Source organism: Protopterus annectens, chromosome 12.part0 (genome assembly GCF_019279795.1).
Source record: "Protopterus annectens isolate FY-2018-M chromosome 12.part0, PAN1.0, whole genome shotgun sequence".
Lineage (NCBI taxonomy): Eukaryota > Metazoa > Chordata > Ceratodontiformes > Protopteridae > Protopterus > Protopterus annectens.
Genome location: NC_056746.1, coordinates 168,207,030 through 168,232,984, shown reverse-complemented (window position 1 = coordinate 168,232,984; position 25,955 = coordinate 168,207,030). Strand labels below are relative to the sequence as shown.

Sequence of the window (25,955 nt, the reverse complement as noted above, 5' to 3'; positions counted from 1 at the left end):
TAAATCCCCTTTACTCATCTCTTATCACACCTTTCCTGCTTGAATTATTTACTCCCAATATCTTGGTTTCTTGGCCAGGTTTCTCCAATACATTCCAGCCCCCTCTTGCCTATTTTCTGGACACCTACTAGCAGTCATCCCTATTTGCAAAATCTCCTTTCTTCGTTCTTGTATTTGCTTAGTTTTTTTAATACTTTCTGATACTTTACGATTACAATATTCTGTGTGGATGCTATAATTTTCCTTAAGGATCTGCATCCGAAATTCCACACACTATATTTCTTGAACTTCTACCTTGTTTTATCATTACCCCTTTCCAATTTGAATTACATTCTTTTACTTGTGTTATTTGTATGAGCCTTAACTGTGTAGCTGTAAAATATCCCTTCAAATCAGCTAAACCAACTTGTTTTGTTGGAAGGATCAACTTATTCCACTTAATTCTTGCCCTCTTTCCCTCCCAGATAAATTCCTTCAATCTTTTATAAATTATTGTCCACAAAAGTGTGCCTGACTCGTATACAAGAGTAAAGGGACTTGAAACATTTTACCTGCTTGTATCATACTAGCCATAATCATAATATCATAATTAAGAGATTTCAGTTTCCCAACTTTTGCATGATCTTTTTAGTCTCTTTTTACATACCATTAGCTAACATAACAGAAATCTTTTTTTAATCCATACTCCTAAATGCTTCATTTTATTATATCCACAAGGTAGCAAAGGTAGAAGGATGTAGACCAAATAATCCAATAGTTACTTCCACAGAATACTTTATTAGATATGAAAAACAAATATGAACGTGAAATCCATCAAGCACTTTCGCCTGAAACACTGTCAGGCTTTTTCAAGATATTCACAAACAAGACAATACCTTGCTTTAAATAATACCTTCAATAAACCTAAATTACAACTTGCTAAAATCAATTAAAACAATCAAATCCAATTAAGGAACTAATTAAACACATTTAAATACATTTAAATATGCTTATATATCCATGCCTGCTGAAGAATTTATGATACTTGAACAAGTACCGTTGAACCCGAGAGGTGGTGACTGGGAGGCTAGTTTAGAGTACAAAGAATTGATTTGGCAGCTAAGACTTAATGCATCCAGACTACCTGGATTAAATGATACACTTAGTATTAGTAGTGTTTTAAAACTAAGGCGAGCGAGGCTTTAATACTACATTTTCCATGCAACTGGTGTATTATTTATACACAAATATATACAAATATACACTTTTAGCCTTTACTCAGTAGTTTGAACAAACATTATTTCCTTTATTTAGTATATTATTATTATCTGGTTGCCAGATAACACACTGTTACTATACTTGGTTAGTACCTTGTATAAGTTTTACAAGTAGTCTTACCTCAGTTTATTCCACTTCTCATATTATATTTTTCACATTACTTATGCATTTGGTGTTTACACAAATTACATAAGGTCTAGTCTTCGTTTTATGTATACTGAGTATGCAGTACCCCTTTTAATTTTAAGTAGTCTTGAACATATTTATATTTATATTTTAACAGATCCTAATACATTTTATCAACATTTTACACATTTACAAGTAATTAATTCAAATGTATTTATTATTCTGAGATTTGACACATATACATACATCTGAATATACTATTTAGTACATTTATTAGGATAGAGACTTAGTATTTGACATTAATAATCAATAATTAACAATTTATAATTTATATACATATTTATTAACATAACTATATTTATTAGTATATGAATATGTATATTGATACATATATTTACGTAATTCATAGGCTATTTATAATTATTTATATATATATTTTTAGATGTATTTATATTTATTTAATTATACATTTACATATTTTTATCAGATTTTACAACTTTTAAAATCAACTTTAAGTTTTTAAAAGTAATGAAAATATGTTATGTATTTTAATGGCTATATGTTTTACAGTGCATATATAATATATCTTCAGTGTTTACTACATTACATTTATTTAACATTTCCCCATTTTTTATTTATATTTATATTCATAAATGATATAAGAAACATCTTCACTAAATGTTTATGTAAAGAAATGTATCGTTAAATATTTTAAAAGTATAATACATATCAGCGAATTGGTTCCCTTAGGTTCTTCAGCAGGCATGGATATATAAGCATATTTAAATGTATTTAAATGTTGTTTAATTAGTTCCTTAATTGGATTTGATTGTTTTAATTGATTTTAGCAAGTTGTAATTTAGGTTTATTGAAGGTATTATTTAAAGCAAGGTATTGTCTTGTTTGTGAATATCTTGAAAAAGCCTGACAGTGTTTCAGGCGAAAGCGCTTGATGGATTTCACGTTCGTATTTGTTTTTCGTATCTAATAAAGTATTCTGTGGAAGTAACTATTGGATTATTTGGTCTACATCCTTCTACCTTTGCTACCTTGTGGATTTTTTGGGACTTAGTTCATTTTATTATATCCCGATAAAATACGGGTACTTCTTAACCAATATATGAATGGGTACATAATTTATGGCTATAGCCTTTGTTTTATCTTCATTAATTTTATATCCCTAAAAGACTAGAAACCATCTTAAAATGTTCCACAACAGTGAGACGCCCTTTTCTGGATTTATCAGGAACAAAATAATATCATCTGCAAATATTGGCAAGTTTTCTAATTCCCATGCTTCCACAGGAATACCACCTCCTACTGGGGACTTTCCTGAAGACTGATTACACACCACTGTCTTTATCTCATCAACTACACCTATGTAAACCGTTAGTTACTGAGCCTCATCTACCTCTAACCTTGGCATAATTAAGTCTTCCATAAATATTTCCATTTGTAATCTTTCTTGATTTCCACATTTCTCTGCTTTATACAAATTTGTGTACTTAAAGGATTTTCGACTGGAAACAGATCTGTGCACTTAAAGGATTTTCAACTGGAAACAGACTGCCTGCCTTGTATGGATTACTTCTGAATACTTCGTAATTCTGTAGAATTATATATTTATATATATATATATATATATATATATATATATATATATATATATATATATGTATATTTTTTTTAACCTTAAGATGAGTTTAAGTTTGCTACTTCTACTACTATTGTCTGATCTGATTAATATACAGTGATTAACTACAGATATATGGACTGAAAATCTTCCACACCGAGAAGTTTCTTACATTGTTTTCTTTATACGATTTTTTATACATTTTCCAGAATATGTCCGAAACCTCTATAGGATCGCTAGATACTCTTCTTGTTATAGGTTCCCTAAGTTTGGCAACAACCCTTTCAATGTTCTGTTCGCTAGATACTCTTCTTGTTATAGTTCACTAAGTTTGGCAACAACCCTTTCAATGTTCTGTTGCCTAAGTCAGTGTGCTAAAAGTTTTTATGCACTAGCATTATCAAAAAATAGCTGCTTAACTGCAATCTCTAAACTTATGTATATTATCAACATACCCTTATTTTCTCTTTAGCACTCTGCATTTGCTCTTCCTCTTGGTCCGTGAGATTCCTTTTATTCTGTAATACTTTAACCCTAGACAGTCTCTCTATGTAATTTCTATTACTTCTTAACCATATAGCTTTCTCTTTTAGTTCAATCCTATTTTTAAATTCCATTTTTACTTTTCCCACTCGCTATAACTTCTGAAGATATTTCTTTCTTCTAATTACTCTAATTTCCACAGCCAAATCCTTAAATTCCCCTCTTTTTAATAGGTAGGTGGGAAAGCACCAGTGTCTTAGTTTTACTTCATTACCCTTCATATCCATCTGAGTTTTTATTGGTGCATGATCAGAAATAACTATGGATGGGTGTTGAAGCTTTCAATTAAATGTACATATTCCTGTGAAATATAATTTCTATGTAGTGTGCCCGGTTATTGTAACTTGGGAAATTACAGTAAATTCTGACCAAGCTTCTGTTACTGAATTTCCCATCTTCCATACCAAATATTTTATTTATTATTTTATTTTATTATTTAACATTTGTTGACCGGGCTAGTCTATCTGGATATAAGTCCATTTTCAGTAGAGGCCCGGGGAGAAAAGCTCAAAAAAATGACAAACGATTTAATACAAATCAAAGTTAGAGGACACTTGTGATCATGAAGAAAATCCAAAATTGTTTGGTTATGTTAACAATAACAGATAAAATAATTAGAATACAACAGTTAAATTCACAATAAAAAATATCATCCCATTAAATCCACAACAATAAGTTTTATTTATTTATTGTAGAGAGGGGATTAGTGATGGTACAATGAGATGAAAAGAAAAAAGGGGGGGGGAGGAAATACAGAGAGGTTTGCTAAGAATAAGGTAGGAAGGAGAGGTAATGAAGCTGGGAGAAGTAGTTCAAATTTGCAGGTTATGTGGCATATAGAATCAGAATAGCACAATGTGAAATAATTTAGGAAGTGTAATCTAGTAATATGCAGGAAGGGAGATTTTTAGTCAGGGTTGCTGCATGGGCAGAGCCAGTGGTTTGTGAGATAAAGTTTTAGCTTATTTTTGAAAAGTGAGGAAGAGGAGATTGTAGTGAAGTCTGTTGGGAGTTGGTTCCAGCATTTCCCTACTACATAGGAGAAAAGTGAGTCTCCTGCTTTATTATTGGATTTATGTGTGAATACTAAAAGTTTGTGAGCGCAGGTTAGAAAGATTTTTATAGGGACTGATAAGTTTAGTAAGTATTGGTGTTTTTTCAGGAAAGTAAAGGATTTTTTGTGTTATAATAAGTTGCTGAGATAAGAGTTGATTGTGCAATTCAAGCCAACCAAGTTGTTTTAGGTTGAAGCAGTGGTGAGTTCTAAAAGGGGAGCTGGTAGCAAAACGGGCTATACTATTATAGGCAGTAGATAATTTATTCAGGTTGGTTTTGGATAGGTTAGTATATAAAGGTGATGTATACAAGAGAGTAGAGATGAGGTGGGTGTGGGCAATGGTAGTTCTGGCTGTAGGAGTAAGGAAAGGCTTAATTTTGTAGAGGGAGACAATTTTTTTGTTAATGGATTTAATAGTGGAATTAATATGAGTGTCACAGTTTAGGGTATGGTCGATAGTAACCCCTAAAAGTTTGGTTATTGTGTCAGGAGATATGACTGTGCCATTTTTAGATACGATAGAGAAATGGAGTGTGTTAGCTTTATGTGTGGGAGTGAATAGCAGTAGTTTAGTCTTATTTGGGTTAAGGAGGAGACAACGCTGTAAGAACCAGTTTTCTACAAGCTGAAAGACATTTTGGGTGAGGGATTGAAGTATGGTAGGGTTAGTGGCTGAGGAGATCAAGGTGGAGTCGTCAGCATATTGAATGGTTACTGCTTGATGGGATACTAGAGGCAAGATCATTAATAAATATGGACAATAACAGAGGACCTAAGATAGATCCTTGGGGGATGCCAAGGGAGACAGGAAGAGGGGATGATAGAGTGTTTTCCCAGAGGACTGCCTGCTTTTGATTATCTAGGTATGACTTGAACCACTGTAGTGCCAGAATATCAAGTGAGAGAGATTTTAGAAGATTCAAGAGAATTTGATGATTAACCATGTCGAATGCTTTAGAAAGATCTATAAAGATAGCAGATGAGAAGATGTTAATATTGCAGTTTTTATTTATGTGATCGGTAAAGGAAAGAAGAGCAGTTGTAGTGCTATGGGAGGGACGAAATCCATGCTGAGAGGGGGCTAGTAGACCATTAAGAAGGAGGTGGTCGAGCAATTGTTGGTGTATACATTTTTCCATGATTTTAGCTAAAGGAGAAAGAAGGGCAATAGGATGGTAGTTTGAAAGTTCTGTTGAGTTTCCACCTTTATGAAGGGGAATAATATTTGAGATCTTCCAGATGGAAGGGATAGTGCCTTCTTTGATGGTTCTATTTATAAGGATAGCGATAGGGTAGGCAATAGCTTTAGCTGCAATTTGAAGATATTGAGCAGGTAATAAGTCAGCAGAGGGGGTAGAGGGTTTGAGTTTTGAAAGGAGGGTACTGATGAGGGATGTAGATACAGGTTGTAAATGAAAAGTGGGTGGGGAGGGAAAAGAGGAGGGTGGTGAAAATGTAAGAATGGGAGGCAAGGAGTTTGCAAGTGACTGGATAGCTTCGGTAAAGAAATTGTTAAAGGAGTCAGCAATCTGTTTAGGATTATTTTTGGCAATACTAGCAGGGGTTGGTGTCTTAGATGTGCCTGGTTGTAGTAAAGCATTAATCCCTGTCCAGAATTTCTTTGGGTTCTGGTGGTTATTTTGCTGGAGGTGAAAGAAAATTTTTTTTTTGTCAAGATGTACAGATGATTTAGTGGAATTTCTTAGGTGTTTAAAATTAGTGTGATCAGATGATCTTTGGTAGCTCGCCATTTAGACCAGAGTTTGTTTCTAAGCAACATTTTGTGTTTGGTTTCTTTTGTGAGCCATGGGGCAGTTTCATAAATTTCTTCAGAAATCTACCCACCCTTAGTTATATTTTCTCTTCTAGGTCCCCTGATACATCCTCACTACTGCAAATCAAATTCTAGTCCCACCTATAAACAATATTCCCTGTTGAAACTTGAATATTTCTCACAATTGTCATACGCTCCATTATGAACAACTTTAGGTGGAATATAAATACATGCCATTATAATCCTCCTTCCTTGCCAATAGACCCTTAGTACCATAAAATCTACCATTTTGTCTTATTTTCCCATCATTTATCACTCTTGGATTCTCTCTAGCAATTAGTATAATTACTTCCCCTTTCTTCTGTCCCAATATTCTGTTGAATATTCATTCTGAAAATTTCCCTTTGTCAAATTCACATGCTAATTTCATTCAAAATGTCTCCTCTAAGCATTGCTATTTGCACTCTACATTTCTTAATATAATTGAATACTCTTTCCATTTTATCTATACCTATAAGGCCATTCACATTCCAGGATAATATGGACAACACAGCTATCATGTATCATGATGAGAAGCTACTGTTCCCACCTATTATTCATGACAGTTTTTTTTTTAATCTGGATTTCCAGTTTTTGTGTTACACAGATATAGTACTGTTTGGCAGGCTGATGTTTTGTACAGTTGTTTCTCCTCATCTTCATTTGAATATTTGTCAATTTTTTCAAAACTTTTTGTTTTAATGAAAACCTTCACATAAAAAACTAAACACAAAACACCCCATTCTCTACTAACTTGAAACAAACATACAAAACGATGTGTAGACTCAAAACATGAAGTTTAACCCTCCAGAAGGGAACAATTGCCTCTACTTGATGGCTACACCTACAGGCATTATCTCACCTACAATTAAGGTCACCCATGCAAAACCGCAAACTACAACCTATGCTCCCACTTATACTGATTTCTGTCTGTCCTTTTCTCTCTTCCTCTCTCAGATATAAAAAGAAAACAGCTTGTATGCCTTTCAGGAAACATTAACTTTTAGCCCCAAAAAAGTGAACTGGCTATCTTTAAATAAAATAAAATAAACTGTAAACTGTTCTAGCAACTGCATTCAAGTATTAAGCCTGCTAGGAAGGTTGCTACCTCTTATTCACTTTCCATAATTTCAAACTTATTTTTTTTCACTGAACTGCTTGCCATTGTATGTTTACATTTTGCACTTTTTGCACTTCCCTCAACAAAGTATACACAGAATTCTCAAGATTAACTGTTTGCACTTGCAGACACAGCTTGCCTCCACGGAAATGTACTCAGCAATGAATCTTTGTAAATTTCACTCAAAAGAATGCACAGCTGCCCTGAGCTGCAGGCATATTGACTCCAGTGAAAAATGAGCAAACTAATCTCTCTGCAGTTGTAAGAAGCTTAGCATTTTCAGGGCTTTCATAATTTTGTCTTATTTTTAAAGCCCACATGCTTACAAAAAACACCTGTTTGCAGCTTATGCTAAAGGTAGTAATCTAGACATTCACCCTTGTAAAATAAAGAGAGAAAATAACTTAATTCTACCTATAATATAATCAGTGCACTTTTACACTCCATCCCCAACCAACATCTAGAGGTCACAACATATGAACATTAAACTTGCTTTTGTCGAGATTTTTTCTCTTGTTATACTGTAAAAAAACATTCCATCTGTATTGTCCATTTTCATTCTTCCTCAACTATTGGGTTCTGACTCAGCTGCTTCTTCCAGCTCATGGAACACACACACTTAAAGCTTATGGACTTACCACAGCATTCCATCTGTACTGTCCATTTTCATACTTCCTTAACTATTGAGTTCAGATCCACCCCTCGGGTCTGACTCAGCTGCTTCTTCCAGCTCATGGAACACACACACACTCAAGCTTCTCCCTTACCCATAAAACCCTAGGCACCTAACATACCTCAGATCTTGTTTGCTGCCCTTTATACTTGCAAAACAGCAGGAAATATTAAAATAATAGAATCTGGAACTTAAACCAAGGAGCAAAAGTTCCTCCAGCATCTTTTGATCCTTCCAAGAATCAAACAAGGAGGGGAAGTTGAGTAAGAATGAAAATGGACAACACAGATAGAACCTTATGGTCAGTACATAACCTTATCTGATACAATTTTCATTTATTCCTCAACTGCTGGGACAGAGTCCCCAGCTACCTAAATAAAAGGAAGACTCTAAGAAAGGATATTTCCTGAGCAATGCTGAGCCAAAGGCTGCTTTTCCCCTGAAGACCAGATTTAACTTGTAATGAGAAATAAAAGTATGAGGATTACCTCTAATTGCAGATGCACAAATATCATGCAATGAAGATCTAGATAAAAAGGCTGAAGAAGTTGCCATAGACCTGGTGGAATGAGCTTTTGGTGATTTTGGTAGACAAACCCAATTTTTTTGGAAACAAAGGTAATAAATCAGTTAAGGTTGTGGCTAAAGTCACTTTAGAAACTGGTTTGCATAATTTTGATTCCAAAAAAGAAACAAGTAATTGCTCTGATTTCCTCAAATTTTTGGTTTTATGTAAATAAATCCATAATTGTCTATGAACATCCAAAAAAGTGTAACATATACTTCTCCTCTACTTGAGAAATTTGGAAAGAAGACTGGAAGGGTGATAAACCTGATCAATACTGGATTCTGACACCACCTTAGGAAAAAAGAAAGGATTGTTCTGTAAGGATACTCTATCCTTATGAAAGATCAAATATAGATGTTTAGATTACAGAGCATGTCATTCTGACACACTTTTTTAGCAGGGCTATTAGCCACCAAAAAGATAGCTGATGGTTCAAACAGAGGTTGTGTTAAAGTTTGCAGAACAAAGTTTAAATCCTGAGGAGGAGTGGGATCTTTTAATAGAAAGCTAAATAGGAAAGTTCCTTTTAGAGAGGCTTTACAAAGTTTGGAGCATGTTAGGGTTGAGTTATTTACTCCTATAGGAAAATTAGAAATGGCAGCTAATTGTATTTTTACAGTAGAAGAGCAAACACTTTCACTGAAAATTGTAGCTGAAAAGTCAAGAACCTTAGGAATCTGTGCTGAAAAGGGGTCTAAATTCTTTTGCTGTGCCCAAACAAAAGGTTATGCTGCTAAACGCCAAGAGTCTCAACAGGAAACTGCACTCACTAGAAGACCCAAACATTTGTGAAGTCATGGAGACCTGGTTCAAGGCTGTGGAGAACTCCCCAGCCATACTGGGTTACACTTCCTTCCACAAGTTCAGACCTCAGACTGAAGGCGTGAAAAATAAAGGAGGCAGTGTATCAATATTCATTTAAAATAAATACACTTCCAGATTGGTTAAGCAGTATAATTCTCAAGAGACACTTCAGGTGCATTTAACTGTTGGCAGGACACACATTCAAGTCACTGCCAGCTACAGGACCCCCTCCATGAATTAGGACATCCACTCTGCCTATTTGGATCTAATTGAGTCTATCAAGATGCATCCAAACACCATGGTTTTGGGAGACTAACTACTCATCCATTGACTGGATAAATTACTCATACTCAAACTCACTTGCCCAAAGGTTCTGCCATGTCATTAAATCCAATGTCCTGGACCAGCTGGTTGACACCTCCACAAGGGGTGCCAACATCCTGGATCTGGTGCTTACCAATATGGGGGACCAATGTAGCACCATCAGTGTGAAGTCCTCCCTGGTGAGATCTGACCACAAATCAGTCTCATTCAAAGTGACCATCACACCTGACCCCCCCCCCCCTCAACCCATCAGCAACTAAACTAAAACACTTCTCCAAAGCAGATTACAACTTCTTACTGAATGGTATAAATAGCTTCACTGCACCTCCTAACTCAGATGAACTGACAACTACACCAATGCTTTATACAAACAACTGTATAAATGCATTGACTCAGCCGTACCTGATAGGATCAAAACAGGCTCCTCAAGGAAGAGCAAACCTGCCTGATGGACAACTGTCATTAACAGGCTTTACAATAAGAGGAAGAAATTGCTGTCTAAGAGTAAGAGGGAGCAAGCCCTCCTAAACTAGCAACATTCCATCCTCAGTTTAAAGAAGCAAATAAGACTTCTTGTGAAGTTCTTCAAAACACACAGAGTCCAAATTAGGATCCTCAACAAAGGACAAACACAAAGCATTCTATAGTTACATCCATAACCTAAAAGGAAAGGCCTAGACTTGTGGTAGTTAATGAAATCACAAATACTGAGCCTGTGGACATAGTTAACCCTGTCCCCACCACACATACCCCATGACATCCTTACCACCTGTCCCCTACCTTATCTCTAAAGAGAAGGTTGCAAATGCCCTCTCTCTAAGGCCAAAAACAAAGCATCTATGGGACCTGATAGCATCCCAGGCTGCATCCTACATGGGCCTCAACATGAATTATCAATATCATTAAGTACTCTCTTCTATCATAGTCTAAGCAACAGTTGGTGAGAGACCTGGGAACACAGGTTGACAGCAACTTTACCTTTGACCACCATATCTCCACAGTGGTAAGGGTGGCATTCGATACTGCTCATCTCATAAGTAAGGGCATGGCTCCAGAGACAAAGAAGTTTTAACCTCCCTGTACTCTTCCCTCATCAGGCCTATAATGGAGTACAACAGCCCTTTGGTATCTACCTTTCCAAGCACCTGCAGCAATTGGAGAAACCACAAAAGTTCTTCACAAGGAAAATTCAAGGTGCCCTATGGGGATCATCAGAAATCATTGTCCCTTTATTCTGTTTCATACAGACCACTTGAGAGGTGATCTCTGCCTTGCATACAAGGCAATCTCTGACCCTGCTTTACTGGAAATGCTGCATATCCATAAGTCAACTGGTACATGGGTTGTTCGCTCTAAAGACCTTAATCTGGTATGTGACATTATTAAAACTTGCTGGAGGGACAGATGTGTCTCCCAGAGTTCACCACACCTTTGGAACAGACTCCCACGTCATGTCAAACAGAGCACCTCATTGTCCTCCTTCAAACGCAATCTAGACAATTGGATGGGTGACCATCCATAAATTCACCCCAGGGGTTCCACCTGTGTCCCTTTTGGACAGGGGCAATAGGTGCTGACTGAGGAAATAAGGGTAAGAACTTCACTAGGCTTGTAAGGGCCCTAGGGCCATTAGCCTAGTAACTTCCTATGATCCTATGAACAAAAAATCTTTTCCATTTACTTTTGTAAAGTTACCTGGTAGAAGCTTTGTAGGATGATAAAAGAATATGATGGACAGGGGAGGAAAGTTGGGGCTGCCTAGTGATTTATGGAAATTGAAAAATCATGCGTTCAATTTTAGGCCTGGAAGGTCCAGAAAAGTCATGTTTATTGGGTGAGACAGTAAGTCTGGAGTTGGATCCAGGTAGAGTGAAGAAGAAGAGATGAAAAAAAGGGAAACTGAATTTGATGAGGCCAGTAAGGGGCAATGAGGAGAACTGTGCTCTTCAATTTGGGGATTAGGGGTAACAAGAGTAAGTGTAAAGGAAACTGGTGAGCCAATTGTGAAATACAGCATCCTTCAGTGACTCTCCATTAGGGGAAAGAACCTGCTACACTTGTTGTTGAAGGGAGATGCAAAGAGGTCGCAGCATGGTTAACCCCAGCAATGGAAAACCCTCTCTGCCACCTTCATATTGAGGGACCACTCATGCTGCATTAGAACAGACCTGCATAACTTGTCTGCAATCACACTGGATCTTCCTGGAATGCAAGTTACTATCAGAAAGCGGCCAGGTGAGCTCGCCCATCGCCATACTCTCATAGCTTCTCGACAAAGGGGTTAAGATTTGGTTCCTCCTTGTTTGCTGATATACCAAACCACCGACATTGACTGTCTGAATCCCAACAGTCCTGGTGGGGAGAATGTCTTGAAAGGCCTGCAATTCTAATATGGCAACTCTCATTCCCAATAAGTGCTCCCCCACCTGATCTGGAAGGCATCCATGCTTACTATGGCCTTGGGTTGGGGAAGAACAAAGGGATGACCTTGTACTTGACTGGAATGTATATGCCATAAGATAATTCTTGCAAGCTTGCATTATTTTGACCTGACTAGATAAGGGTTGATGGAAAATGGACCATTGGGCTGCCAAGTATCAAATGAAGAATTTTCATATGATACCTTGCCAACAGAACCAGAATTTTGAATTACCTTTTGACCTGGAACGGAATGAAATGAACTCTGTACAGAAGCTGTTTGAGTGACTGTATTGAGTAAGGCACAGATGAATTTGAATATCTGTGTTGGTTTGAGATGAGACTTCTTGTGATTGACTGAAATCCCCACGTAAGAGCATAACTGGGGTACACAGTCTCAAGCTTGAATCAGATGATGCCTGGTTGGAACAGTTATGAGCTGATTGTCCAAATATGGAAACACCCAGAATCTCTGTAGTCTCAAATGACTTGCTACTACTGCCATACACTTGGTAAACACCCTGGGGGCTGTGGTGAGACCAAAGGGCAGACCTCTGAATTGATGATGACTGGCTCCCAGCTGGAAGCGTAGATATCTCCTGGATCATCTGTTCAGAATGCATAGTATCACATAAAATGGAGATCTATTGAGCACATCTAGTCGTCCTTGTGCAGAAAAGCCAGAACAGACTGAACCATGACCATCTGGAACTTTATGTACTGAACCAAATGATTTAGATTGCCAAGATCCAAAATTGGTCTCCAGTCCACTGCTTTCTTTGGCAGTAAAAAGAATCCCGAATAAGCGCCAGACTCTTTCTGGTCTAGAGGGACCTCTTGGATGATGTTTTTTTTTTTTTTTTTGCAGCTTATTTCTATTGCTGTTGCTTCCCTCTGATTGGATGAAACGGGAGATTTTGTTGACTACTAGCGGGGTTGGATGGGAAAAGGGCATTATATAACCTCTAAATATTATCCTCCACACCCATGAATCTTTTGTAATCTGTTGTCAGGCTCTCTCCAGAGATGGACAGTCAGGCCTTCTTTCAGGAGCACTGATAGGACCTGTCAGAGAAGGTATCTCTGGATACCTGGTTATGCGGACCACCTCTGCCACGGGGATGGCATCTTCCATTAGAGTTCCCCTATCTGCCACTGTGGGAACTGTCTCACATGGATCTTGGAAGGGACCCTGGGATTTATTGAACCACATTTTCCATCAGCCTCATTGGTTCCTAGAGAAGGTCTGTTGGGGGGGTCAAAAATGTACACCCACAGCACAGAGGGTTTTTTTTATCCCTGCTCACACCTAGAGTGTATCTTTTACTTTGGGGCAAATAAGGAACTTCCGTCAATGTAGATTTGAAGGGTTCTGAAAAGTTACACAAATGCATCCAGGCACGTCTTCTGAGAGAAATGCCTGAACCTGCCACCCATAAGGTACCTTCAGCTGCATGGGAGATGAGCCTCATGGACAAGTTAAAAATAGACTGAAGGGTAGCCAACTTCGAGGCAATAGTGCTCACTGCCTCAGAGGATATTGTCCCAGTGAGGGATTTGGAAAGCTCCTTAATCAAATCCATCTGAAGTCTCATAAAATATGCCAAGTAGTTCAGTGACATAAGAGCAAAAGTCAGTGAAGCATACAGACACTTCCCAAACCTGTCCAGCACCCTAGACTCCCTGTTAGGGAGGTGGACAGAGGAACGTTGCTTCACTGATTCCTTCTTCATGGCTGACACAATGACCATGGCATCAAATGGTACTCCCTTGCTTCAATATGTTCGGTCCTTTGGTTGTGCCAGAATCCTATCTGGTCTCTCAAGCACAGACTCAATGGCATCTGGCTCCTTCCACGCCCATCAAGAGACCAATCAATGAGCTCATTAGCTGGTGGAGTCACCCAGAAGGTAGATGGGCCAGCTCCAAAAGCCTACAGGAATACAGACTCTTCTTGGGTTGGGAAGAGTTGTCAGGGGACCAACCACCCCTTTGTTTTAGGAGTTTAAGGATGTCTCCAAATGAGATGTCGTTGGGTGGTAATCTTAGGGACTCTTCCCTCTCTCAAAGTCAGTATCTTCTGTGACAGACTCTTGTGGAGAGTCCAAGTACCTCCTTTTACACTTATGCTTCCTGGGAACTTCTTCAGTGGGATGCTCTGAATAAGTGTCAAAAGAGATTATTATACCCTGCAGGGTGTTCTGGAGACTTGTTTGGGCTGGTTAGCCCAATGACACAGGTGACTGAGGCGCTAGATACAGAGTCAAAAGGAGTTGGGTAGTCCCAGTCAAAGAGGGAAGAGAAGTCCTAAGTCTTGGAATACAGAAAGCTCCCTTTACTACCCCGAATGCAGAAAGCCTTTGACAAAGAAACCGATGAATCTGATAAGGCATGCTTATGGACCATTGGCTCCATCTGCCCTGAAGGTGCTGGATCTAGTAGCAATTGAGGTGATCAGATCCAATGAGATTTCTCTGATCTATGCCTCTGATCCGAAGAGGTCAAACCTGAAACTTTAACCAGTTTAGGAGGAGGTTCGGATATCAGAGCCAAAGAGGTAGACGGATGTGGGGATCTTTTTCTTGAGTCTTTGGAACTGAATCTCATGTCTTATCAACTTTTTGGGGCATTTGAGTCCCAAAGACTGTTGAAGCAGGCTTACAGGGTCGCAAACCTCTTAAGATTACCTTATCTTTCCTATCAAGACTAGCAAATTGAAGGCATTACATATGTCACAGTTACCATCCAAGTGAGATGGGCTTAAACAACAGACAGAGAAAGTGTGTGCCTGAATTTGGAATTTTATGGCAGCAGGCCACTCACGTTTTGAAATCAAAAGGTTTCTTGAACACAATTAGAGAAAAGAAACAAGAATCAAGTATCAGGAAACAGAATTTTTTTTTTGTAAGGAGAAGAGGGCAAAAAAAGAAGTTATGTACTCACTATAACTGAGTTGTTGCTCTTCATTTGTCTTCAACCTGTGGGTGCCTGGATCCGACCGGATCTGATTTGGCCATATTTCTAGCATTTGATCCAAGCTCCAAGCTCCTCCCCTACCCACAATGCCCCCGTCTTCCTCCTCCTTTCAGATCGAGTTTGCTGCTAATGCTAGCATCCTAATCTGACCCAAAGTCTTACTTCATGACCATAGGTTTCCAGATATAAAGATAATAACAAATGAATGCTCAGGTGGTGAAAATACCTCTTCTATCCAGAATACAATGAAGCCACCTAAAAAGACAGGGGGAAGGAGGGAGTAACAGTTGAAGACAAATGAAGAGCAACAACTCAGATGGAATGTTATGGTGAGTACATAACTTCTTTATCTGAAGTTGTCTTCATTTGTTCTTCAACCTGTGGGACAGAGTCACGAGCTATCAACTCACCTGGGAGGCCCTCATGGAAGGATATTCTAGAGCATAGAGGAGCCAAAGCACACCCTGTTCCTGGATAGAATGTCCAACTTACAGTGTGAAATGAAAGTATACGAAGATGCCCAAGTAGCCACACAACAAATATCATCCAGCGAAACTCTGGACCAAAAGGCAGCTGAAGTAGCCATAGATCTAGTCGAATGTGCCTTAACATGTCCCGCCAGGGATAAAGCTCTAGTTGAATATGCCAGGATATTACACTGGGAAATCCAACGAGCAATGGCAACTTTCACTACAGGTTTCCCTAGAAAGGGCTTAAAAAAGAAGCAAAGAGTTGGGCAAATTTACAGAAAGACTTAGTTCTATGCAAATAAAAACGTAACTGTCGAACATCCAAAAAATGCAATTTATATCCCCCCCTTGTTTTGAAAATTGGGAAATAAAATGGGGAGATTAATAACCTGGTTAATGTTAAATTCCAAAGCCAGGGAAAGAGGGATTAGTACATAAAGACACCCTGTCCTTATGAAAGATCATATGTGAAGGTTTGACTGACAATGCCTGAAGTTCCGAAACCCTTTTGGCTGATGTAATGGCAAACAGGAAAGCCATTTTCTAAGACAAAAACTGTAAATCTACTGAAGCTGCCAGTTTGAAGGGGGAAGAGACAAGCACTTGCAGAATGAGTGTAAGATTCCCAGGAGGCGCTGGGTCTTTAATTGGTGCCCGAAGCAAGAAGGTGCCCTTCAAAAAAGCCTTGCAAAGCTTAGAAGAAGCTAGAGAGGCCATGTTGTCTCCTACATGAAAATTAGATATAGCTGCCAGTTTAATCTTGACATTAGAAGAATTGGCGGCTCGGTGAAAAATTCTTGCCAAAAATTCAAGAACCGCCAGAATTGGAGCAGTAAAAGGATCTAGATCCTGTTGAGAGGCCCAGATAGCAAAACGCTTCCACTTGCTGGAATAAATCTTCCTCGTGGAAGCCTTATGAGCTGCAACTAATAATTTTGTGACAGGTGAGGATAGCCCGGGAGTCCTATCATGGGAACCGAAGCAGCCAAGCAGTGAGCTTCAAACTGTCCAGGTCTGGATGAGGTATCCCTGAAGGATGAGAGATAAGGGCCGGAACTGTATCTAATGCCCATGGAGGATACACTGTATGAGACCATAGAGACAGGAACCAGACATGGCAAGGCTCCCCAGCCTGCGAGCTTTCTGAAGGAATTTCGGAATCAAAGGTAGGAGAGGGTACACATACAGAAGACTGGTGGGCCAAGCAGGAATCACAGCATCTCTGGGTGCTTCCCCCTGTGGGAGGTTCAGAGCAAAAAACTTGCTGCACTTCGCGTTGGAAGGAGAGGCAAAGAGATCGCAGCACAGCTAACCCCACTTTAGAAAGATCTGGTTCGCTATTAAGTCATCCGGATAGACCTGCTGAGTCTGTCCACTAGAATGGTGGACATCCCTGGAACGTGCATTGTGACCAGAAAACAGCCAGTGGCGATCGTCCACTCCCACACACTTATGGTCTCGTGACACAGGGGGTAAGACCTGGTTCCCCCTGTTTGTTAATGTACCAGACCACTGACATGCTGTCCGTCTGGATGGCAATCATCTCGAGAGGAAGATGGGCATGGAGAACTTGCAACCCTAGGAGCACCACCCTCATCTCCAGGATGCTGATATGCAATAAAGTCTCATGGGGGACCACATGCCTTGGACTGTCCTTCCCAAACAATGCTCCCCCACCCAAGTAGGGGGGTGTCCGTGGTCACCATTGCCAAGGAGGCCGGCAGAATGAAGATTCGGGGAATGAATCCACCATATAAGAGAATCTTTGCACTCTTGAGATACGTGAATTGGATGAGACAATGGAAGATCTAGCAATGACCAAAAGTCCATTGCAGTACCCTCATGTGCGAGTGATAGTGGCCACCATAGACCCCAATGCCCGTAAGCCCAATTCTGCAGTCTACAACTGGGCTTGAAGAATACACACGACATGATGTTTCAAGGACTGAATTCTGTCCAAAGTTAGAAAAACCTTGGTCTGATTTGTGTCCAACTGAATTCCAATGAAATCCAAAACTTGAACTGGAGTCAGTAGGGATTTGTTGAGAATGATGGTTATGCCCAACTGATTGGCTACTTGAAGAAGGGAATCCCTTGCTTGCCAGAGTCCATGCCTGGAAGGGGCAGAAAGGAGCCAATCATGCAAATAAGGGAAGACCTAGAAGCCCTGCAGATGCACATGAGCCGCTACCACTGCCATCACTTTGATGAACACCCTAGGGGGCTGTGGTGAGACCAAAGGGGAGAGCTCTGAACTGATAATGACTGGCTCCCAGCCAGAAGCGGAGGAACCTCTGAGAGCGACTGTCCATCTTGATGTAGTAGTACGCATCCTGGAGGTCGACTGAGCATTGCCTGTAGGAAGGGCAGGATAGACTGAAGAGTGACCATCTGGAATTTCATTTTGGCAACTGACAGATTTAAGTTGGAAAGATCCAGAATGGGTCTTAAGTCCCCTGTTTTTTTTTATTGCACTAAAAATAATCTGGAATGGATGCCTAAACCAGACTGGGGTTTAGTGGGACGGGGCTGGATGACTCACTTTTCTAGCAGCTTTGCAATTTCCAGTACTATCTCCTTTCTTTGTGCGGGTGGAATGTCCAGGAGGTGTTTGGGAGTGGTGGATGAAGGAAGGGGATGGAGTAGCCTCTGGATATGAAAAGGCTCTCGAGACCCCTGATTCCTCAGACCCCCTCTGCCTTGGTGGCAGCATCTATCGAATACCCCTCTGCCTCTATGGGAAGGTGAGTCCTGAGCATCCTGGCAGTAGCTTTGAGACTTTTGGAACCACATCTTCTTTGCCCCCCCCCCCCGCTGATTCCTCGAAACTGTTCAATGGGGGGTGGAAAAGCAGGTCCTGATGGCAGACAGTGTTCCCATCCTTCCCAATGGCAGACAGTTTTCCCATCGGTTTCGCTCTGGACAAGGGTGTCACGTACTCACTTTCCAAAGAGGGTGGAACCATCATACGGGGCCGTTAGTAAAGGACTCCTTAAAGGGTTCTGAGAATGCACAAAGCAGGAGCCAGGCGTAATGCCTGATGGCAACGCCTGTCCCAGCAGCTCTAGTGGCGCCCTCAGCATGAGAGAAAAGTACAGTTTTGTACCTACCATAAATGTAGATGTTCGAAGATCCACATTGCTGCAGTCCTAACACTTGGGTAGTCCGCTGTCCCTCGGTCGGCCCGAATATCAGAGTATAAGGCTGACGTCGGTCAAGGCGCATTTTACTGACATCAGAACGTCAGGGTACAAATGCGCATGACCGACGTCATATCCTCAGTCTTTTCTTGCCCCAGATGTCAGAAGACCCTAAAAGGAAAGGTCAAAACCCATAGACAACAACTAAACAACTAACCAGCCAACACCAAAAATATGTAAAATATATACAATATATACGCTATACACAATATACACAATATACCTCAGATGGATAACCCAACCCACACAACCACCTCAAACTACAGAGGGGAAGGAGGGAGGGTAAATTGGACTGCAGCAATGTGGATCTTCGAACATCTACATTTATGGTAGGTACAAAACTGTACTATGTTCTTCATCTCACATTGCTGCAGTCCTAACACTTGGGTAGAATCCCAAAGCAGAGGTAAGGGAGGATGGCTAAACTATAATGAAGCAGGAGCTGCCAAAATGCCCTGCAACACAGCAGTGGCAAAACCAGCCCTGGATTTAGAATACAGTGGAAGGTGGTAATGCCTAGAGAAGGTATGCACTGAACTCCAAGTGGCTGCCTCCAAAATATCCTTAGTTGCCACCCCCCTCAAAAAAGCTGTGGAAGTGGCAGTAGCCCTAGTGGAATGAGGCCTAATCCCAGCTGGAATCTCTTTGCCATGATGGGAATAACAGAAAGCAATGCAAAATCCAATCCACTTAGAAATAGTTTGTTTTGACACGGGCTTGCCCTGAGAGCACAAAGCAAAAGAAACTAATAACTGCTGAGATTGCCTGAACCCTTTAGTTCTGTCCAAATAATACCGCAACTGCCTGTGTACATCTAAAGTGTGCAAAATCTTTTCCCCTTTATTTTGGGGATTTGCATAAAAAGTAGGCAAATGAATAGTTTGGTTTAAAGCCACACTAGAAACCACTTTAGGCATAAAGGAAGGATTAGTACGTAAAGATACCCTATCCTTATGGAAAATTAAGAAAGGCTCAACTGCCATAAGGGCCTGCAATTCAGAAACCCTTCTTGCAGAGGTAATGGCCAACAAAAAAGCAGTCTTCCATGACAAATATTTCAACTCAGCAGTAGCTGCAGGCTCAAAAGGTTGTAGAGTGAGTTTCTCCAACACAAAATTGAGATCCCAAGCAGGAGTAGGAGCTCTTCGTGGGGGTCTTAAATTCTTTGCCCCTCTAAGAAATTGCTTGAACAAAGGATGAGAAAACAATGGTGGGTCACAGTCGTAGTGAGCTGAAATTGCTGCAGCATGAATCTTAATAGAAGAGAAGGACAAACCTTTGTCCAATAACTCAGTAAGATATTGAAGAGCCACACTTAAATCAGGCTCAGAAACATCCAAATCCTTAGCTGCACTCCAAAACAAAAATCTCTTCCATTTATCTGCGTACACTGTCCTTGTACTAGGCCTTCTAGCTTCCAAAATCACATTCACAACTTGTTGTGGAAGTTGAGACCCTCTATGGTTTAAAACAGAATATGCCAGGCTGTTAGGTGAAGAGAGTGAAGTTTGACATTGAGCAAATGACTGTCCTCCTGGGACAACAGATGTGGAATCAAAGGCAAAGGCCATGGAGGCTTCCGTACTAGACTTCTCAGTAATGGGTACCAGTGCTGTCGAGGCCAATCTGGAGCTATCAAAATCATCCTTGGCTTGTCTTGTCTGACCTTCAGAAGTACCTTTGGGAGGAGAGGCAGAGGTGGAAAGGCATACACATGAAGATTTTTCCAACTGAAAGAAAGAGCATCCACTTTCCAAGCTGTGGGATGAAACCTCTTCGTGCAAAACTTTGGCAGCTGGTGGTTTAGTGGAGAAGCGAACAGATCTATGTCTGGAGTTCCCCAGGACACTGTCAAGTTCTGAAATACATGAAGATCCAGTTTCCACTCGTGGGGATCCATGATTTGTCTGCTTAACACATCTGCTAAGGAGTTCTGTGCTCCGGCAGAAACCTTGCCTGAAGACTTAGTTGTAAACTGAGAGCAGTCTCCCACAAAATCATTGCTTGCCTGCATAGAGGATAAGAATGTGTTCCCCCTTGCTTGTTGATGTACCACATGACAGTTGTGTTGTCTGTTAGAATCAACACCTGCCCTGGAAGAAGTAAATCCTTGAAAGCTATTAATGCAAACTGGACTGCTAACATCTCCTTCAAGTTGATATGTAGATGCTGTAGTCTGACAGGCCACTTGTCTTGTAACCACTTTCCGTTTAGATGAGCTCCCCAAGCTTTGTCTGAGGCATCTGTCGTTAAAATTTGACTCGCCTCTGGCCGGGTCACAGAGAGTCCCTTGTTTAGGTGACATTCCTGAGCCCACCACAAAAATTCCTTTTGAATGCAAGGTATTATTTGAATGACAGTGTCCAGATCCTGGCAGTGCTGTGTCCATACATTTTGAGATACCATTGCAACTTCCTCATATGCAGTTTGGCATTGGGAAGCACCAGAATACAAGATGCCATGAACCCTAAGGCTTGAAGGACTGTCCTTGCAGTCAGCCCGGACTGAAGAGATAGATGATGGAAGTAAAGGGAAAGATTCTTTTGTTTGTCCGGAGTTAGAAAGGCCATCTGGGATGCTGTATTCAGTCTTACACCCAGAAAGCACATGTCTTGAGAGGGTACTAGACTGGACTTTATTTCGTTCACAGAATACCCCAGGCATCTTAGCACTGCTATCACATATTCCAAATGACGAAGAAGCTCGTCCTTCCCTTGAGCCAGAATCAGGCAATCGTCCAAATAAGGATAGATTTGTATTCCTTTTAGCCTGAAGAAAGCTATCACTGGAGCCAGAACTTTCGTAAATACTCTGGGCGCAGTAGATAAGCCAAAGGGCAATGCAGAGAACTGATAGTGAGAAGTCCCAGTCCGAAAACGCAGATACTTCCTGCAACTTAGCCTGATAGGAACATGAAGGTAAGCCTCCTTGAGATCCAAAGTTACCATCCAGTGATCCTTGCCCAGCAGAGGTAAAAGCTGTTGTAACGTCAACATTTTGAACTTGGGAATGTCCAGATAAGTGTTGAGGATAGACAAATCCAAAATTGGTCTCCACGTGTTCCCCTTTTTTGGTACAAGGAACAGGCGAGAATAAAATCCCAGGCCCCTTTCTGGCATAGGAACCGGCTGTATGGCCCCTATTTGGAGTAACAGAGAAATTTGCTTGTGAGCCTCTATTCTTTGTTGAGGAGGAATGTCTGGCATGCCTTTGAAAGGAGGCAAGGTATGGAAATAAAACCTGTAGCCGTGATGTATGATATCCAATACCCATCTGTCTTGGGTAATCAAACTCCAATTTTCTTTGAAAAGTGCCAACCTTCCTCCCAAAGGTGCTGCCAGGCGAGAAGGTTCTGGCAGCTGAAAAGGTAGGTCATTGGGTCTGTTTACGAAAGGACTGACCCCTGCCCTCACCCGAAGACTGTGCAGGAGAACTCCCTGTTCTAGGCCTGAAAGAGCCCTGACCTCTGCCCCTGCCACGTCGAGATCTACCCCTAGACTGGGAATCATAAGAAGGATACGTCCACCCCTTAGTAGGCCAATTTCTACTAAACTTTGGAGGCTGAACCTGCAAAAAATCTTTAACAGTCTGCATAGACTTAGCCTTGTCTTCCATTTTCTTCAAAACTGCCTCAACAGGAGAACCAAACAAGACATCAGATTGCAAAGGGGCATCCAAAATCCTAGTTTTAACATGGTCAGATCAATTTTGATCCCTCAGCCAGGCATGCCTGCGAAGAACTGTCCCAGTGGCAGCCACCCTAGACGAGGCCTGTACAGCATCAAAACCACATTGCAAAGAATGCTTACCCACCTGTTCAGAAACATGCACTAAATCTTGCAACTCTTTACAATCAATACCTTCCGCCAGAGCATCAACCTTAGATTTCAACTGTGAAAGGAGATAATTTTGATATTTCAACATGTGAAACTGGCAATTCAAAGCTCTCATGGCTAGAGTGGAAGAAGTATAAACTTTCTTTCCCCATCTATCCAAGGCCCTGGCCTCTTTATCTGCAGGAACCGGATTCTTGACAACAGAAGCCTTAACCCTTAGGCCCCTGGCTAACAGTTTCTGGGTCTGCCCTAGGACTCTTAAAAAGATACTTATGAGCTTCAGGCACCCTGTAATACCTATCTGGTTTAACAGGAGCAGGAGGCAAAGAATCAGGATTAAGAGAAGCCTCTGCAAACACATCTTCCACCACATTCAGAACAGGAGGTATAGCTAAAGGCCTATGCTGGGGTAAAACAAAAATCCCTAAGCCTTTTCCTGGAATCAGAGAAGTCCTGACCCTCCCATTTAAAATGCTCTCTCATGGAGTGAAGGGTCTCTGAAAAAGAAAAATCCTCAGGAGGAGAAGCAGAAGGAGTAGAATCATCCACATCAGAATCAGAATAATGAGAATACTCCTGCAAGTCTTCAGCCGAAGACTCAGACACATCCGAAGCCTGTTCATAATCCCCCAACACTGGTTCCATCCTTGGCCTCTTATCAGGAGGGGGCATAGAGCCTCTAATTAAAGTAATTAAATCTTCTGCCATTTTAAGCATGTGCTTCTTGGGCACAGAACCTGAAGAACTAGGAGTGACACCCACAGAAGCTAAACTAGACCTGCCTCTAGGAGAAGCCTTGGAAGCAGAAAGAGAGGGCCTAGACACCTTAGGAAGGGAGGGGAGTACAGTTATCTGAGAAGCCCCTACAGCCTGACCTGCCTCCTGGGAGGCCACATCCTGTAAAAACAAAGTTTCTCCCTGGGACTCCAGAGAGGCCTCCGTCTGAACCACCGGTTCCACCGATGCCTCTAAAGAACCGGCGTCCGGTTCGGACGACTCCTCTAACCTAGGTTTAACTGCCTTGTCCTTACGCTTCTTTGAGGAAGCCGGCGTCGGAGCATCCGACGGCATATTGTAATTGCACCGCTTCCCAAAGACCAACCTGGCACAATCCAACCTTCGCTTTATAGTGCGTTTATTGAACCTAGCACAAAAGCGACACCCAACAACGTCGTGCTCAGGTCCCAAACAAGGTATACACAAATTATGGTAATCCCTATGCGGTATCTGTTTCCCACAAGAAATACAGTTATTCACTTTTTCTGACATCCGGTAAACCACTGAGGCAAGAAAAACAAAATATTCCCAACGGGTACTTAACCAACTCTGACTTCGGTCTGAAACTCCGAATTCGAAAAATTTCAGAACGCCGAACGGCACTTGCAACACTGCTTCTGCATCGGACCATGCGGCAAAAAAGACTGAGGATATGACGTCGGTCATGCGCATTTGTACCCTGACATTCTGATGTCAGTAAAATGCGCCTTGACCGACGTCAGCCTTATACTCTGATATTCGGGCCGACCGAGGGACAGCGGACTACCCAAGTGTTAGGACTGCAGCAATGTGAGATGAAGAACATCTGCATAGAGGTGTTAGCAATCAATGTGAGGGTGGCCATGTGAGAAGAGAATATCTTCTGGTCCTCCACCATTGTGGACCCTGGGGTAGACCCTGTGATCTCCTTGACTAGGTCTCATAGATTAGTACTAGGCTAACTGCCCTTGCGAGTCATTTTAAGCCGAGCCAATTATCCCCTGTGAGATTCAAACCCTGTACCTTGTGTTTGTAAGGCAAACACCTTAACCATTAGGCCACCCTCTCAACCCCTCACTGGAGTCTAATTATGTGTGCCATATATTTCAGCACATGTACCGAAAACATTGCTGAAATGTAGACCCATTTCCCAAAGCAGTCCATCATCCTGGACTCTCGGTCTGGTGGATGGGCCATAGAGCTCTCCTGTGCGAGCTCCTTCTTAGAGGCCGCTGCCACTACCATGACATCTACGGGGAATCCTTTGGTCCAGTAGGTCCTACCTGAGGGACCACTCAACACCTTGTCAGGGTGTTTGGGGATCGGCTGCACCATGTTCAGTTCCTTCCATGCCCGAGATGTAATTAGATCCACCAGTGGATCTGTGGGAGGGGACAACCAGGATGTAGAGGATCCTGTGCCAAATGCCTCCAGGAACACAGATTCGTCTGAGTTAGGTTTCTGGGCAGACCACCCTCCTTCGCTGATAAAGGATCTCTATGAAGTCTCCGAAGGAGACATCCTCGAGGGGTGACTGGGGAGGAACCCTCCCCTTCCTCCAAATTGGTGTCCTCCATGAAGGACTCTAGTGGGGAGTCAATGTGCCTCCTTTTACACGTATGTTTTTGAGGCACCTCCTCACAGTGAGTTTCTGGGGAGGACTCGAAAACATCTGGCTGCTGCCATGTGGGAGCTCCCTGGGGCAAAGAGGTGGCAGGCTGTCCCTGAGGTAGCAGGATGGCGGAATCAAAACCTGAAACAGAGGGGGCCATGGCGGACTCCAAAGGCAAGATAGTCAATGGGTTTCAATGGTATCAAGAGAACCTTCTCCATCACGTCGAAGGCAGAAGGAAAGCGAACCGTCTGAGAATGGGCTACAGATGGGTTTGCCACCCTCTGGATCAATGGGGGAGTCAGATTCAAACCTCCAGGCGCTGAAACTCCGATTGGAAAGCTGTGCTCTGAAGAACTTAGAGCAGACACCATCCCTTCGGATCTGGCCTTGAGCTCATCGGATCCGACCTACTCAATGTAATGGCGGCATCAAGGTGCAAGGTACTGTTGGTGCTGACCCCTCAACGCAGAGTCTCCTTGGATCCAAGGGCTCTGAAACCAGGGGTCGGATCAGAGAAGGAGTAATTAGTAGGAATGCGGACTGGATGCTCCTGATACAGAGGGAGAGGAGGCAGGCAAGACTTGCATGTGTATCTGAGTGCGGATAAATTTCCACATCATCCTGTCCACCTCTGCTTTAGAAAAGATGAGGTTGGATTAGGATGAAGAGGCCACCAATACTGACCTAGAGGGTTGGTGAGGTGAAGCTGGGGCCGGCAAACAGAGCTGAAGCTCCTCCAGCTCTGGGAAGAAATGAGGGGAATGGA

General features: G+C 41.5%; 1 protein-coding gene across 5 annotated transcripts in view; it reads right to left on the bottom strand.

The window, feature by feature from the left end:
* The window catches only part of TSC2 (TSC complex subunit 2), a 3,048,576-nt gene that overhangs the window by 94,142 nt on the left and 2,928,479 nt on the right, over window positions 1–25,955 (bottom strand). The window lies entirely within an intron of this gene.